Source organism: Carassius auratus, chromosome 32 (assembly GCF_003368295.1).
Source record: "Carassius auratus strain Wakin chromosome 32, ASM336829v1, whole genome shotgun sequence".
Taxonomy (NCBI): domain Eukaryota; kingdom Metazoa; phylum Chordata; class Actinopteri; order Cypriniformes; family Cyprinidae; genus Carassius; species Carassius auratus.
This window is the reverse complement of record NC_039274.1, coordinates 5,636,424-5,655,431: the sequence shown is the minus strand read 5'-3', so window position 1 is coordinate 5,655,431 and position 19,008 is coordinate 5,636,424. Positions and strand designations below refer to the sequence as shown.

Sequence of the window (19,008 nt, the reverse complement as noted above, 5' to 3'; positions counted from 1 at the left end):
AATCAAAATACTGAGAAAACAGCCTTTAATTTTTCCAAATGTATTCTTAGCAATGCATATTACTAATCAAAAATTAAATGTTAATATATTTATGATAGGAAATTTACAAAATATTTTCATGGAACATGATCTTTACTTAATATCCTAATGTATATATACATAAATATATATATATATATAAGCATTGTGTGTGTATATATATATGGAATGTTGTCTGTATATAACATGAACTGTATTAACATATGAGTGTGTTGTTGCCCATTCTGAACGTCAAGAGCAGTTTTTCCTCTCGTTTCTGCACAATACTCAACTCCTGTAATCAAGTGAAAATATATATTACGTACAGGTTTGTTGAATCATAATGAATTATTGCTTTAGTTTGATTTAACTGGACCTTTAAAGTGCATGCAACCATACTTGGACTAAACACACACACACACACACACACACACAATGGAGACTAAATTTGCTCTGATAACCTGAGGTCTAAGAGGGAGAACAAGCTATTTAGATTACACCTAAAAAATAACAACAATAACAAAAAAGGTCATTTCTTTTTGGTGCCATTGTAATCACATTTAGTAAGAACATTTAGTATTTTTAATGGATTGCACATATGGGTAAAAATGTTTGTTTGCAGCACATATGTGTGCTTTTGTACTTTTAAGTACTCTGTGTTCCTGGTCTAAACCACTATGCTGTTTCGGGAACTAATGAAGTTTATTCCTCACTGCTGTCGTACATCCGGAATAACACACTCATAGACTATTTTCTCCCCCTTCCTTATATAATGATGTACAGCTCACTGAGTTCCCCACCTTGTCCTTTTAATCCATATACACATATCGTCTTTGCTACTACCATCACTCTTATCTTCTTACAGCGTTACTAACACCCACTCTGCTACAAGAGAGAAAGAGAGAGTGAGTGTGTGTGTGTGTGTGTGTGTTTGTCGAGAGTGTTTCTGCAGTGGTCTCTCTACTGCATGCGGACCACCGCAGTGAGTGGGATGACACTTTCATCTGTGTGTGTGTGTTTTGAGTGTGTAGGGGTAAAAGTCACACACTTCCAGTCAACAGGTTCTAGTACAGTGTTCAAATAATTTATCCAGCTAACAAGTGTGTGAAACAGACAGTGTGAATGTGTGTGTGTGTACGTGTAACTGTGTGTGTGAAAGACTTAAAAGTGTGAGTATGTCTGAGAAAGACGGAGAGAGGGAAGGAGGAAAGAAAATGCAATAAAGAGGAACGGCAAAGAATTTGTGTCCCTCTTTTTGACGTTCAGTGTCAAACAAGAGCCGTCCTTTTGATGTTTCATTTTGTTATGATTTAAATAAGAATGATAAACTTGTTTTTTAGCAGGATAAATTAAATAATAATTAATTTGATCTAAGGTATTATACATATATAAACTGGAAATGGTTTTGACGTGTGTGGTTGAGCATGCAGTCGAAGCAGGATTTGTCTTCTAGTTGTTACCTGTCTGACTGTACGGCTAGGAAGCATTTGCTGACTCTGTACATTGTCAGGACTTTTCTTTATCTTTCTAGGTATTTTGACACTTTTAATTCTCTATTCAGGGACAGATAGGATTCTAATGTACTCTATTTAGTTGTAGCTTTTGTGAAATATATTTTGTTATTTTTTTATTCCTGTGTTTAATAATTAAACTGGCCATGTTTTGGTTCTGTCTCACACAAACACACAGAATGCAGTGAAGGTGATGTGTGTTTGCTGTCATTAATTTTTGATAAAAGCTTAACAACGAGCCTTTTTTCATGTTGCAACTGTACCTGACAGAGGCACTGTAAATGCATCTACAATGGAATTACAAGTGTAGGGAAAATGCTATACATTTGTAATGCTGTACATATGCAATTATGAAAATTCTATAAATTAGGAATAAAACAACAAATGAGAACATGGAATTATCAGTAGAAAATAAGCTATAAATCATGAATGATACATTTATACAGTGATGCAGTTCTTGTGATGCTGCATTATATCTACTGTACACAGAAGCAAAGTAGAATCAAAGCTGTGTTTGATAAGAGGGGCTAAGGGTTTTCAGAGCTTTATACTACTTCATATAGAAGTGTGTGATAATTATTTAAACTTCAGCGATCATTATTCACGAAAGTCCAAAATCAATTCAATTAATTGGAATTGTAATTTCAATGCACACATGAAAGACGGTTTAAAAACAAATTAACAATAACAATATTACGAAATATTACGAAATATTACGAAAACAGCTCAAGAGCCAGGACAGAGCCTGCTCACCTTATGCCTTTCTTTCTTTCCTTTAATTATATTATTTATAATTTTCTTTAGAAGCAATGATTAATAAGAATGAATTGCCATTTATTGCAGTTTAAGATTCCTTGGATGTGATTTGGCTACTTCTTTAAAGCTTTATACTCAGATCATATTTTAGAAAAGATAATACTACCACAGTATCATAATCTAGAGCTCTTTTGTGCTATCTTCATCTCCATTACAACTCTGTTCCTTAACGCCGGTGTCTCGCGAAGCCTAACCTGATTTTACCAAGTGAGACATGTTCCTGGGACAACATCGTTGTTGACCCTGGAACAACATTGTGATTAACCAATCAGATTTGAAGAACCAGTTTATAGATTTTGTGAAGTTTATGCTTAAAATCAGTGTTTGGTGCTTGTACATCAGTGTCATTCATCTATCATTTCCTCTGATTTTAGGGATTACTCATGGTTAAGGTTAGGTTTAGGTGTAGGGATATGGTTAAGAATATATTTTTGGAGTAAAATGTTGTTCCAGGGTCAACAAAATATGTTGACCTAGGAACACATCGGACTTGGCAAAATCAGGACGTGCGTCTCGCGAACCAAGCATTTATTAAACCGTGCACATCTCATTCCAGCCTTTCTGTCAATTTATCTCATATACAATGTTTTCTTCTGGTCTTATTATTTATATCATGCTGGATATTCTATGTTGAAACAAATAAATAAATAAAATACGATACTATTTATTATGTATAATGTGTGCATTTGCCTCAAATGGGAACTCTTATCTACTAATTACCTGCTATTCCTCTCACATCTGCATTCCAGCATCGCTCCTTCACAAAAAACATACACGCACATTAATGAAGATCGCGAAGCAGAGAGTTAGATTTGAATTAACTGAGCATCCGTCATAGCTGATCAAAAGATAAACGGCACCGGCGATCTCTCGTGCTTTTATGTTAATTCGCTCTTGAATCTCGGTCTTTACGGGCGCGCATGTTAAAGACAGCAGAAGCGAGGCGCGCTCTGATGAGACGCCACTAGGAGGCGTTGCACTCCAGCCCACAGTATAACTTAGGACGACTTGAACAGTGTGTATTCCTGGTTTTTACACACGAGCACTCAAGTGTCGAGCGAAACTTGCTTTACACATAGAATTCTGTTTATTATAGTATTTGCTATTTTACTTATTTAGTTTAAAAAGCTTTAATGTCTTTAGTGGGTTCTGTTGAGTTTGTTTGAGGTGTGTCCAATCACACATAGCTGAGAGGATACTGATAATGCCATTTTTAATCTGCAGACAGATGCCATTGTCAGATGGCAATGTGTTTAATTTACAGAAAATTACATAACATATAAGTCTGAAAACAAGTAAAGGTTTATTCTGCACAGTGAAATATGTGGGTTTGTCTAGAGGACACAAAATTATTTAATTCACCTGTGCTGATTTTCATTCTCTCTTTTTTTTTTTTAAAACAGCTTCAGTTTTCTGGGGGAAAATAAGTTATATTACCTATTTGTTTATTAAATAAAATACACGAATGACATTTAAAAATGTTTTCATTTAAACAAAACCATTATGCAAAAGTGCTTAAAGAGGAGTAGTCAAATGTATATTTACAGTAGCTAATTAAAAATGCATTTAATCAATAAAAATCATAAGTGTAAAAAGATGATTACGGTCATTATATCTTTTGCTTAATATAGTTATTTAAAGCTAATAGCCTAAACTGAATATTAAGATTCGAAAGACATGGTGAAAATTACATAGTTCTCGATCATAAAACAAAGTAAAATAAAGTAAATAAGAAAATATTTTACTTTATAAAATTTAATTTAAGTAAAATAAAAATAACAAATTTGTTAAAATGTGTAATACTAATTTGTAATTGAGTTTAAAATATTTTATTTCATGAAATACATTAAAATAAAATAAAAATAACACATTTAAAAAATTTAATTCAAATTTGTAACTGATGTTTTTTATTTTTTTTATTTTTTATTTTAGAGGTAGTGAATGGAGGAATGGCAGAGGAATGGCAGGGCGGATATATGGCCAATTTCAGCACAATTACACTTAGGTGACCTCCCTTCTAGGGCAATTTACATGACTCCCAAAGTGTATGCATGTTTATGCGAGACTGGCATGATGGGTACAAAACCTCTAGAGTCCATTTGTGTGCCTGTTTGTGTGTGTTTGTGTGTGTGTGTGTGTGTGTGTGTGTTGTGTGGATTTCCTGCTTAAATGTCGTCAAAAACAGGAGGAGTTTTACCGTAAATCTCTCGCTCTGTTTCCAAACCAAAGCACAATGAAATTAAAAAGTGTAAAACCAGTAACAAATGCAAGTATATATAAACTTTTACTTATATTTTTAAAAATAAATATATTTCAATCCTCTCTCAGAAATAAATCCACAACTGTTTTTAATCAGTCTTTGCATTCATTTGACCCTTTTTGGATCACAACCATGCCATGAGTCTTGGTATCTAAATGTTCTACTAGCACACCGAGAGTTTCAATGTTGTGTAATGAAATGTATTTGAGCTAAACAAACACACACACACACACACACACACACACACACACACACACACACACACACACACACACACAGACATACAAATGTAACAACATTATTACCCAGCATATTTGTTTTATGTTGGATCTAGATTTAAATCTTTGCTTCAGAGGACATATGAATTTAAACACTTTCAAATCTATTATTTACCCATTTTGCTTTGCTTTATATTTCTAAAATCCTGCTCTCGCTCACTCATTCTCTTTCTTTGCAGGATGACGTTGGGAAACAAAGGCGTGTTAATGATTTTCGGAGGCCACAGTCGAGCTGAAGAGCACTTCAAACTCAAGAGCAGGAAACACGCTGGGCTCCACGGGGTTCCCACAGGTATGAGGGTCTACAAGCACACACACACACACACACCCACCCTCATACACTCAAAAAAAAAAAAAAAAAAAAAAAAACCCAGTGCAGAAATGCCTTAACAGGTTTGTTAGAAAAACATTACAATAACATCGGCACATACGAATCAATTACATGGTTACCCATATCTTTCTTTCTGGTTTATGGAAATTACATAGCACCGAGGATGAGCTTATTTTTCGTGATTTACATATATCATTATTGTTTTGTGGATGATATTTGTATTGTCATAGTGAGGCACATTATCAAATGTAATTTGAATCATGTATTGTTTGGTCATCCTCTCTTAAACGAGAAGCACGTTTTTATTTTTTAATGAGTGGATTAAAGAGCTGGACTCTCTTTCTTAAGAATAGGATGGTATTAACAGCTGGCTGGTGTGTGAACTTAAACTCAAGAGTGTTAACAGCGCTCTTAATTGACCCGACCTCGCTTGTAATGAAAAAGATCCATGCCGAAGCATATGGTAGTGCAAAGAAATATGGGAATCATTGTGCGACAGGGTAAGGGTGGAAATGAAACAGAATATATGACCAATGTCACTTTATTAGCATTGATTTTATTTTATGTATTTTGTTGCTGCTAATGATATTGATTTGTGCCATGCATATTTAAGGTCCCTGTAAAGGTTAAAGGATTATTTAATAATTTGTGCTGTGCTTCATGGTCACCATTGCTTATAAAATGCTGTTTTAGAGTGACAAATAGCTTTGAACTCTTGGTCACTCAGAAAACAAAATGAGCAGCCTCATTACTGAATTTCTTGAAATAAATACAAACAGGCCAACGATGAATGAAAATAGTTATGAAACGTCTATTACAAAAACAAAAAAAAAGTAATCCAGTCAATATCCAATGATGAAAACAGTGGTATGCATCTGAAATCCCAGAGTGTATGTGTGTGTTTGAGCTGTATGGTGTGTATGCAATGTCAGGTCCTGTTCTCCTTCGTATTGCCGTGCTCTGACAGCAGGGCAGGGAACAGAGTGTTTGTTCTTATAGGATCGAACACTGGTTCACTCTCCCACATCCTGAACAGCCTCCCACAGCACTGCAGAATACCAATTAGCATGCTGACGCTAAGCGCTAAATGCTCATGCTAACTTAGACCAAAGTACCAGTGTGTATCAGGCTGGAAGCATCTTAATGGTTCCCACAGATGAGCAGTGGGCACTACAGAAAAATGCAAGGATGTAGTGTGTGAAATTTTAGAGGGAAGCACAAATATAGTGGCTGATTGAATTAAATATATTTGCCTGATGTGTGTGTGTGTGTGTGTGTGTGTGTGTGTGTATGTGTGTGTGTGTGTGCTCTTGTTTTTCAGGACTCAACTCTGTATAATGACATGGGTATGAAACAGGGATTATAAGGAGTGAGTGACTTATGAGGACATAACTCATGTCCCTATTTTTCAAAATGCTTATAAACCAAACAGAATGAGTTTTTTGAGAAAGTAAAAATGCACAGAGTTTCCTGTGAGGGTTAGGTTTAGGGGTAGGGTTGGTGTAGGGCCATATAATATACAGTTTGTACAGTATAAAAACCATTACACCTATGGGATGTCCCCACTTTTCACAAAAACAAACGTGTGTGTGTGTGTGTGTGTGTGTGTGTGTGTGTGTGTGTGTGTGAACGTCTCAAGACTCCAGAGATACTCAGAGAGGGACAGCTGACAAATACTGCCATTGCCTACATGTCACCTGACACCTGTCGATAGTCCGCGTGGAGCATGGTATTCACCTGATAGTCATCAAATTATACACATAGCATGCTTCTTTCTCTTTCCTTTCCTCTCTTGCACTCTCTTTCTTTTCCTTACTTCTCTGTCTTTCTCTCTCTCTCTCTCTCTCTCTCTCTCTCTCTCTCACACACACACACACACACACGTTTGTTTTTGTGAAAAGTGGGGACATCCCATAGGTGTAATGGTTTTTATACTGTACAAACTGTATATTCTATGGCCCTACACTCACCCTACACCTAACCCTAACCCTCACAGGAAACTCTGTGCATTTTTACTTTCTCAAAAAATAAAAAATAAAAAAATAAATAAAACAAATGAATAAACTAATTCTGTATGGTTTATAAGCATTTTGAAAAATGAGGACATGGATTATGTCCTCATAAGTCACTCTCTCCTTGTAATACCTGTGGCATACCCATGCCATTATACAGAGTTGAGTCCTGATATGTCACAAAAACGAGCCCCCACACACAGAGAGTGTTTGTGTGTTTACTGGACGAGAGAAGAAGCCCTTACCATCACGGCTCACTGGCTCACAATACTACCAGCATTTTCTTTAACAGAGCCAAAGTGAATAGATACAATTTCAGCCGGTGTAGAGAGTGGCACAGCCAAGACAAAAGAGACAAGATCCTGCAATCTGGAGGTCGCTGACACTGTCCGAACAGTAATTACTACACTTCCCAAAACACTAGCACCAGCAGCTCTACCCCTACACTCACTCTCCAAATGCCAAGCTAGGCATATTAGCAAGAACACATGTCCACAATGTGGCTATACTGAATATATGGTTCAGTCTACACGAGTGGAGATTGCTTTATAAAGGACATGTGTACTCATCAACTGGGCCCTACGTGAGGGAAAGAAAGACAACAGAAAGCAAGAGCGAGAGGGGGATGTCCATTTCAGTTGTATGCTTTGAATGAAAGAGGGGACTAAAGTAAAATTGACACACTTGATTCTCTCTGTTGAGCTGTGGGTCTATGAATATGTCAGAGGCATTTTGAAAAGCCATAAGTTATTGTCTGTACTGATCAGAATTGAAGAAAATAAATGAGCAAAAGTGTACCCCCCCCCCCACACACACACACATTTTTGCACATAATATGTCTGATTTTTAAAAATTCACTATGCGGTTACCCACATAATTGTCAGGTATTTGTGTAGTATACTGTATTGTGTGGTATTAATCTCAACTTAATATGATCAGTTCACCATAAATATATGTAGCATAAAATGGTTGTGTTTAAATGTAGATATCCAGTATTTTATTTTTATTTATTTTACACACACACACACACACACACACACACACACACACACACACACACACACACTCACATCATTCTGTTAATCTGTTCAAATCTATTTATATTTAAATATAGACTTCTGTATTAAATTTTTTATTGTGAAATATTAAGTTATATTTTTACTCCACACTTCAGAAGAGCTGACTTTTATGTATGTTGTTATCTTGGCTGGTATAATTATTCATAATTACTTCAGACTAAAACAAAGAAACCCCCACAACTGTAAAGAAGCTTTCATTTAACGTTCATTTGTGTGGGCTGTTTCCTCAGAAGTTCCACTTTGGTGAAAAACCCAAAGAGCTTGAGTTTCTACAGAGCAGTGCCATCCCTCAACACCAGGACGAGCACTTAAGAAAACTTTGAAGATTAATCAATTTCTATATTATAGCAAGTCTGTAAGGGTGCTGAGCAGGAATCGAACCTCCTCCTAACACTTCATAGCAGTCAGGCAGCATTGATGAGGTGATTGATCTTGGGATGGAAATGACGGAGAAGCGGAGAAGGTTTACGCTTGTCAGACGGAGTCAATACAGTGGGTTGAATGTTTGCAGGAAGTCTTAAATAGTGTCTGTGAAAGCTAAAAAGGCTGAAAACGGCAGCAGAAAAATAGAAGAGCTGCTTTAGGGTTTGCTTTCTCTGCTATACCTCTAATAAAAAAACTGACAGAACTGCAAAAGTCTGAGATCCCTGCGTCGTCAGGGACATAATAAGGGCTATGAGATGCTGATGGGACATAAGGATGATGCTCTGAGGAGAAGTGAGACAGAGACACAATGTCATCCTTACAGAAACAGTGACTGTGAAATGTACGAATTCTTTTAGTGTGTAGGCTAAGATAATCTTCTGTAAGAGACCCTCAGTGTCTCCCAGCTTCATAAAAAAAAGCTTTTGGAGGAACATCAGCAACGGCAACGCTGTAATAAGGCCACACTGAAGCGCTGAGTGGCAGCCACGGCAGCTGGCCATACGACGCACCACGTATTCATCCTCGAGCTGCATCCACCCAGTTATTTACAGCTGGCTTTTCTTTTATGGAAAAATCAAGCCGTGATTGATTCAGGTTAATGTGACGGCCAGGCAGCAGCAAGCTGCATTTGAGAGCTCAGGTTAACAGAAAACACTAACTTCCATAAAGCACTACGGGGATAAATCATGCTTATTCAGGCCGGCCTGACAGCCGTTTAAGCTGTGGCAATCATCGAAAGCACCTCTGCCGCCCCTCCGCTCCGCTCCGCAAAATGTTGAGGGGGGAGTGTGGGATTTGATGGGGGACGAGGGAGGGGGAAGATCGGAGAGTGTGAGAGAGAAAGAGAGTCAGATAGAGGTAAATGAGACCGAGGGAGACGGTCATATCAACGAGCCATCAGTGAGCAGGTGCTTTACATAAGCATCTCGGTTAGCAGTAAGCAAATTCTGTTGAAAAAGAAACGCAATAAAACAAAGAGGGTTTGGAAGGAAGAGACGTCCCCAGTGCATTCCTACAGCACTGCCTCACTCTCTCCTTCTCTCGCTTTCTCTCTCTCAGGAGCAAGATTATAGTGTTTGCTTTTATCTGTCAGAGATCAATATTTCAAACGTCCGATAAAAGAGGAAATTGAACTGGGAATAGACTGGAGTGCTGTAAAAGTACAAAGCAAAATTATCAAAAAGCACTTAAAGAGCTTAATAGGATACACATATTAAAAATGCCCAAATGGATGTCTCGGAACCATAATGAGGACTCTGCCTCATCTCTCCTCTGCCGCTCTCCACCTTCAGCTGCAAGGTGAAGCTTTTGATCGTAATGCCTGCTGAGGGCAGGGGGTTTGATGGTCTGAAGGTGCACGCTATATGGACCCCTAGAGGCCTCATGTTTTAACATTGCACCATTAGGTCTGACAAGCTGCATACTCTGTTTATGCGCCTGCCATTACAGCCACGTGCACCCGAGATCAGGGAGGGAGATGTAGCAGATAGGGACACCGCAGAGATGCAGACGGAATAGACAACAAAGCCGAAGCCCAGACAGGTGATGCACTCCAGCACACATGGGGGTCAGGGGCTGTTTTTCAACATGAATCTTTCTGTTCCTTTCATTACTTGTTCCAGATCAAGTGTACAACAAATCTCAATCTATGCTTCAGATGTTCAACCTCTATCATAGAAGTCAGTTCACACAGATCAGTCTCACTGAGTTGGATTTACAATGATCTGAACACCTCTTCCTAGTCTGTAGATGTCCCCTGTCATGCTGTGGTGTGTTCTGGGTACCAACTGTTTGACATCTGGTCTGCAGTGCATCTGGTATCATGTTTGTAGTGGTCTTCATTCATCGGCTTCGTGCACACCCACTGACACCATGTGGACACTGTCTCACACCACAATACTGAAGGTTACACACACGCCCCTGGGATGTCTGTCAGGCTTCCCTTCTGGCCCGGGATGTAGCTGAACCCCGTCCTCAAGCTATTGAATGTTCTCCGTTAAACAAAACTTACACCACTTATGGCCTTTGTGTGTTGTGAAACCCTACACCACTCTGGAGGGCTGGCGATCCGCACAAACACACACAAACACACCAGTGCAGATGTCAGCAAAGTCTTGCCAACAGTCTCATCAGTAAGCTCATGTAATGATTATATCTCTGTCTTTTTGAAAGAATTCTCTTATGCTCACCAAGGCTGCATTTATAGATATATATAAGTAAGTAATGTTGTGATGACAGAGCTGAATTTTGAGCAGCCATTACTCCAGTCTTAGGTCTCAAATGATTCTAATAATTTAGGAGGGGAGGAGGGGTTCATTTATTTTCTGATTTATTTGAACCTATTTCTACACTAACCTAATTTTAGTGTATGTAAGTTTATTTATTGTTTTTGTTTTTAAATAAGCATTATTTTACACTATATTATTTTGATATTTGGTAATATTTTCTGTTATTAATTAATTAATTTATTTCACACAATATCAAAAACCAGCATTCTTAAATTTAACTTGGATTCAATTTAAACAGAAATCATATGATGCTTACAAAAGGAACAGCGATCTTCTCTGAAGTGAATCACATTTTTGAGGGCGTAAACATGCTCGAAAAACCATGAAACTTTGCACACATACCTGAATGAATATTTACATCTTACATAGGCTTCAGACTTAGGTGTGGCAAAATGTTGCTCTTTATTCTTGGTGCGACACCCTTTCACACGGCAAAGTTTCTAAATGGACCAAAATTGATAATACAAGCCACATGTGAGTAAACTGTCCTCTCATTGGTCAAAGTTCCATTTTTTTGTTTTTCCAGAATTCCGCTCATAGCTTTCATCCGTCAAGATGGAATGACAACAGCTTCAAGGGCTTATTGTTGTTTTGTAGCTGTCATTACATTAATTTCTCATTTTGAACAGGAGTCCAGGATTCGTCGGGAAAACATTTTTAAAATAAACCTTACTCTTACTACGAAGAAGAGCAATCAGATCTCACCTGTGTCCCAATGTGCATACTATCCATCCTAAATTCTGTGTGATATTATTAATTTGTAATACTGTTTGATAGGGTGGATAGTATGCACATTGGGAAGCCAGGACCATCTACTGCTTTTTCCGGAACTTACATAATTACCCATTATACACTGGATATACACTGCTTTCTCACTGCTTTCTCACTCTAGAGTTGTGTTGAGAGTCGAGCTGAGATCACCTCGTTCAGGTGATCTTGGACCAATTGTTTTGGCGCAGTGATTCCCATGTTCTCATATCCCCAAATAAAACGAGCTAAGAGGGGAAATGAGCCAGGTTCCGAAACAACGGGCCAAGTGTGAAAGCATGCTTGAACAGCAAATTAGCCATTCAGAGAATATATTTTATATTTGAACATGAAAAATACAAACCATGTGTTTCGCTATGAAACAGGAAGTTGAACTCAGGCATACAATGTCCGATCTGCCCCAAACTTCACATGTTTGATAATAAGAGTCCTGAACACATGCACAAGCCCATGTCCATATTCAGTTACAGTCATAGTGCCACTTGCTGCCACCAGGAAGTAGCATGATTTACACTTAACAAACTCTAGAGATTTAATGACATCAGCATTATATTTGGTCAGGCTAATCTAAAGGCCTTTGCAATGTTAAATTGTGTAGATCTTGAGTTTTTTTTTAAAGGTCTTGCACATGGCATCTTGACAATGTTTGATATTTCGTTGGTCTGATCTGCCCAGAATTTCTTGTTCAAAAAGTGTCCTGGCCTGAAGACATCTGTAGGCCAACATTCAGTTATAATCATAGCGCCACCTGTTGGCAACAATATTTTTATTTTAGCTGTACGCTAAAGCGAACATACCATTCAATCTGCACCAAACTTCACATGTTTGATAAAAGTCATGGCCTGAAGACATCTACATGCCAATATTCAGTTATAATCATTGGTCAAATTTGGCACATATAAATGACTCTGACATATTGCTCCTATATTTACCATTTTAAATGCATATTGTCCACAGTTCACTATTTTCCTAAGGCCACAGAGGTGGATATGGCTCTGGATGGGAGGGCTCTTTCAATGCTGCTTGCAGCTTTAAATCTAAACTACATTTCTTTTCTCACTGAAATGATTCCCGATCAACACTAGTAAGTACAAACTAAATGGAAAAGCCAGTGCAAAACATAAGATGACTTGGTCAGTCATTTAGCACATCTGTCCACTGCTTCTTCCCCCCTCCAGAGTGTATCATAATTTTATATACAGAGGAAAAGAGATGAAATAGTGTTGTAATACCTAAGCACTGGCAAATCAATAGCATTATAGACATAACAAGAACATTAACTTATCTTAAAGAACAGATAACATTAGAGAGCGGTTGTAACAGAAGCGATATCATGAACATCTCTTGATTGAAACATCCTATTAGCTGAGAGCTCAGTGTGATACGACAGACCATTCATTTCAGCCATATCTTAATGGCCCATCATTAGTCATATAATCAATAAGCTTCTTGATTAAGAGATCTCAAGAATGCACGTTTCATCTACAGGCATTTTTTTGCAGATCGATGACAAGGTTATCTTGCAAATGACGAGGATGCAAAAGGAGGATTATGTGCGTGCCAGCACACACTCAAACACACAAATGCTGCCGAGTAAATCATGAAACACTTTGATCAGTGGGCCAGTATAACTGGAGGCAGAGCTTTTAATCGCCAGCGGTAAGTCATTAACTAAATTAGTTTTTAAAGATTTAGGATGCTCTGCAGATTTCATTCTTAGATAGGCCTGAAGTTTTGTGGCTTTGAAATATCTGTAGGTTCACAGTGATGGATGAAATGCTGTTGAACAATTCCCTTATATGTCAGGGCATTTTTCAAAGTTCCAAACAATCTTCATGCCACCTGCTAATGTCTCGGTTCCTGTCCAATCCCCTGAAGGAACTGAACTGATTTTTCAAATTTCATTAGCTCATTAGTTGAGTAATGTAAGACTGGTGTTCAGATTTATCTAGTGCTCTAACTCAATAACCTGTCCTAAGTCCTTGTCCGAGGACATTAGCCATGCAAAAGAAATATCAAAAGATCCATTTTTCTATAGCTAAGCAGAAATCAAACATTTAAACCTTTATAGGATGTCCTGTTAAAGATAGGCCACCAAAGTCACACTCCCAGACTTCAGTTAACCTTCTGGGCTGTTAGCCTACTGTCTGGAGAAGCGAGGGCTTTCTCTCCCTCCCTTGCTCTTTCTCTTCATCTCTCTCCCTCTCATAGACATGAGGGGCCATATCATACACCCGGCGCAATGTGACGCAAGGCAGCGCAAGTGTGTTTGCTAGTTTCAGTCCGGTGCTGTTCGCATTTTCCCGTCCAGCGCCACGTCGTTTAATTAGCAAATTCATTTGTGCTCATTTGTGCGCCCATGGGCGTGCTGGTCTAAAAAAGAGGTGTGTTCAGGTGCATTGCTAGCTCAATACTATTCTAAGGAGCTGAAAATAGACTGTGCCATAGACTAACTCAAACCTGGTCTAAAATCTAGCGCAATTTTTTTTCTTTGTTATTTAAAGAACGCGTTAGTATAGAAGTGGGTCCGCAACACACGTACGCGCTGCTTATTAAACACAGGGACACACAGCAGCACACAAAAATGCCAAATATTAAAAAACGCGCCAACCGTTTTTCCTTCGTTAAAATAGCAAAAATGGATTTGGACACGCCTTGAGTGCACCTGTGTCGTGCGCTTTACACTTTGCGTTTAGATCATTAAAATAGGGCCCGAGGTCTTTAAGGGAGACGGCTCGTTTGATTCCAGTAAAAGAAAACTGAATGTGCTTTTGAACGAATTTGCCATTTTGTACCTTTTTCCTTTGTCCTTCAGGGATAATTTCCCCTGACATTCAAATCACATTTTTGATATTTGCTCTGTATGATGGGAGATAAGATGAAAACAGCCTGTGAAGTGTACTGGGAGATGTCTGTACCCTTGTGATGGTGCTTGGGGAGTTTGGTCTTGATGTGTTGAAACAAAAGGCCTGTCTGGAGTTAGAAAGATTTGTGCTGGTGCATTTTTACACATTGCTGAATTTAGCAAGTCATCATCAGTGAAGACATATAAGGTGTGCAGCGCATGGGACTCCAGAAGTGAAATTCTTTAAATGTGGCCTTTTCAAGAGAGTCCTTCTTACAGCACTTCACCTCAGCCACCAATGTATTTGTGCATGCATAGAGACAAATTAGCTACTGAGCATTTTAGAAATGTTAACATGAAAAAGATTTTAATATATTTTTAGGCTATGATGATGCTCCATATTTTTAAGTAGTTTTATATACTGTTAGCTGTAAATTTTTACTACTGTAAAGACTGACAAAATTAATATGAACCTACAGTAAGTTCTCAAGATACATATGGCCTAATTACTCTGTGTAAGTTTTATAATTTTCTAGTTAGTAAATTATGTATATTAATGTCCGAAGTCTTTAGTCTACATATGTAAGCTTACACTGGGTGATTTTCATAGTTGTGCTCTCTTTTATACATTTACAGTATATTATTAAAAGGGCCTTACACTTTACTCTGTAATTTACTGTGAATAATTGCTTTTTAAAATTTTACCATTACCACAGTGCTATTAAAGGGAACATGCAACACTTACTAAGAACAGGTAAAGTTGCTCATGAAGGAAGTGTTCTGATGCTAAAGTGCAACAGAACGCACAGATCTGGAGATGCAGGTTTAAAACTTTAGGCATCTTAAAAATGTTGTCTAGAATTGCATGTGTTGTGCACATGCACATGAACGAACAGTTAAAAAATAGTGTAGATGGAATGCACTTTTTAACTTTTACGTATCAAAGTTATAGAATATTAATGAAGTTCATTGTGTGAAAACTTAAAAGTAAGTTCAGAGAACTTTCATAGCCTGATCCATTCTCAGAACAAGAGAGTCTGTATGTAGTGTGCATGTCTGTCCGTTTTAATGAGCAGGGAAATACATTTTGAACACAGCTTATGCAGTTGGGAGGGATGAGAACGGCTCAATAAAATACACACCAGAGGTTGAAACGATGGGGGGAGTAAAAAAAAGCTTTTTGACAATGTTAAGCCAGGCAGCTGCTCTGAGGCTACCAGGGGGGTTTTATCATCTCCTCAGATGTTGGATCATAGGGAGAGAAGCTTTCCAAGGGTAAGCAAAGTCAGGCAAGCCCTTACTGTAACATCAACATACTACAGCTACAGACAGATTGCTGAAGCGCATTCTCACTGGGGTCTTGTTAAAGCAGAATGGTAGTACAACACATTGAAAGGGACCTCTGCAGGTTTTCAAGAGACTGATTCTCATAGTTATACTGCTCTAGACTAAACTTCCCACTATGGCAAACGATGAGGTCAATAAACAGCACATGTTGATTACCACAAAAAATTACTTCAACTTGTCCGTCCTCCTATGAGTGACAGAAAGAAATAGAGCCAGTCCATTTATTCAGTAGTATAGCATCAAAACAGTGTGAGTTAACATGATTTAGAGAGTGAAAATAATAACTTTTCTGTGTTATATCCAGATGTGCAGCCATGGAAGTATAACAGGTAAAACCTTACATAAGTAAAATATTACACAAGTCAAACAGCAAAATTAATCCAAGTGTTTCCATAAAATAAAAGCTTTACATTTGTTTTTCAAATCAATTTGATGCTTCCTTGCTGAATATATGTATACATTTCTTACTTATTTTGTCTATTGTACCCAGAATATTATTTCTGAGATTTCTTCACATTAGAGTTAAGAATTGTCCCAAACACAAGTTCTACAGAACAGCTCACATTCCTGAGTTCAGCAGCTGCCTATGAGAGCAGGAAGTCAGTCTATTGATGCATGCCGGTGTGTGTATTAAAGGACAGCTCAAGTCACAAAAGCCTCTCTCTCTCTTTCTCTCTCTACAGGCATCGCCTCCATCCCATTATAGCCCCTTGCTCTCACTACGACAGAGGTTAATGATTCTACACCTGGCCTTGGATGAGCGAGTGATATTTTACCCCTTGCAGGAAGAGGGTGATATATGGAGACTGCAGTTGTTTTCGGGGTGTATAAATTAAAGGAATAGCTTGTATTGGCGGGCAGGATGATGAAATAACAGGCACTTTAGGTAATTCCTCTGATAAAGCAGCCTGACCCCTGAGCAGGTCTAAGAATGATAGAATCAAATGTTCTGGTAGAGGTCAGCCGTTGGAGCATCAGTCTAGTCAAGCCATTACAACAGAATACAAAGACCCTGCACCTGTCAAGAGAACAGGCCAGGTGGGTGAGAGAAAAAAAAGAGTCTAAGGTATCTTTCTCTTTTCAAACCAAATTAGATTCATTTTACCTTTGCAAAGAGTCAGGGTAGGGTCGACCTGTGGGTTTGTTGGGCTCAAAGGATGTGTGGAGCAACTTCTGTGTGGGAAACTGCATATCAGTACACATATATTATCTTTAGATAAGTTTAAAAAATCATATTCACTAAATATGAAATTCAATTAATTGATTTGTATTTCTGGATAAGTTCACTGATTGCAACTGTGTGCTAAATAAAACAGTCTGTTAAAACCTAGAAGAAACACTTCAATTTAAAATAAATTGTCAGTCTGATCTCTTTTTTTTTTTTTTTATAAGTATGTGTGCATTGTTAAATTTCAAAAATTTTTAAAGCTCCTATCCCTAAGTGCATATATATATATAGCACACTTTATAGAAGCACACTTTTCAAAGGGATACCTATGATTACTAATGAGAATACAGGGTTAGTTGTTGGTTTCATTCATTCTTAATTCATAATGAACCCAATCATTTAATATCATTATGAAATGCACCTAACCTTTAATCTAAGCATTAACGTTTAATCCCACCGGTCACAATAGTGACCGTAAAAAAGGTTTACATTTATAAAGCTCTAAAAACCTTACTGACTGATGTTTTAGTGTACTTCCTGCAAATATGGAAAACATAAAGGGTCTCAATTAAATATGTGCAGTTTCACGTGATTAGTGCAAATTGTCACATGACCAGAGCAGTTTACTTCCTGTTTGCACCTTGAGAAGATGATGGCTGCATCAAAGCTCCAAAACTTAAGGCTAGTAAAGTGTCTTAACATAAATATATGACAAAGACTTTTGGTACATGTGATCTTTAGGATGTTTAGTATAAATATATGCATTCATATATACTTTGTTTTGTTGAGTGTGGTCATAGAATGAGTAGACATGCTTATGGTCACAATAGTGACCAGTGGGATATCAGTAAACTTAGATATACAATATAAATCTAATTGCAGTTGCTAGTGAAAATGACAATAAAATGTTTCAGTGACAAAATATTGCACTAAATTAAAAATTCAGATGTTACAAAAATTTACAATAATCATGTTGTAATACTCTAAGCATTAATATAAAAAAATAATGTTATATTTTACAATTTTTTTTTCTCAGTTTCTCAATCTCAGTTTTCCTATCAATGTTGCATAAGGTTTTTTTTTGCATAATAGTAACCCTAGAATGTGATCAAACTGTTTAAAATAGCTATCTAGATATCTTACCATTTTTTATGACTGCAGAAATATGTTATTTCAGTACACACATTATCCCACCGGTCACAACTGTAAAACATTTATTCACACACTTTTCCAAAATAATTGTAAAAAATAATTATTGATTATTTCAAAGGGTTACTAATGACACATCATTTGGATATTTTCATGTCTGGGAAAAATTTGGGATTAAATGGGTTGAAGGTGCACCCCCTATAGACTTGATAGGTTTTTCTTTTTTTCTTTCTTTCTTTTAATTCTTCCCAACATTTCATTTTGTGTTCCACCGTGGAATAAATAAAGAAACAAAGAGCATGAAGACTAATTATTAACATAATATAATATAAAACGAATATTAATTTCTTTCCATTTTGGCTATACTCTTGATTTTCACAAGACAGAGAAGAGGCACATTTCTCTCATTAGATTGTTGTATCAGAACTGTGCTCTTAAATATGCTTAAGATATTAAGCACACAGCACTTACAGTAACATGTATAAATAATGCAAATAACAATTAATCACAGCAACATTCAAAAGATTGTCTCATGACTGTAATTTATGCAGATGAGCAGATGTGGAAATGCAGAGCAGAGAACCTTATGTTTCTGTTCGTGTGTGTGTGTGTGTGTGTGTGTGTGTATGTGTGTGAGAGAGAGAGAGAGAGAGCGAGAGAGAGAGATGGCAGATGTTAAACATTGAAAATTATGATTCTGCATCAGAGTACT

At 37.4% G+C, this 19,008-nt stretch overlaps 1 long non-coding RNA gene across 2 annotated transcripts; it reads left to right on the top strand.

Annotated features, from left to right (window-relative positions):
* Nucleotides 1-4,275: 4,275 nt before the first annotated feature.
* On the top strand, nucleotides 4,276-17,285 carry LOC113052475 (uncharacterized). 2 transcript variants are annotated; one of them, XR_003277033.1, is made up of 3 exons: nucleotides 4,276-4,350; nucleotides 5,063-5,175; nucleotides 16,663-17,285. It is a non-coding gene; the product is annotated as an uncharacterized LOC113052475 (long non-coding RNA). The 2 variants fall into 2 exon arrangements; XR_003277034.1 differs by lacking the exon at nucleotides 16,663-17,285 and adding an exon at nucleotides 13,290-13,644.
* Nucleotides 17,286-19,008: the final 1,723 nt, after the last annotated feature.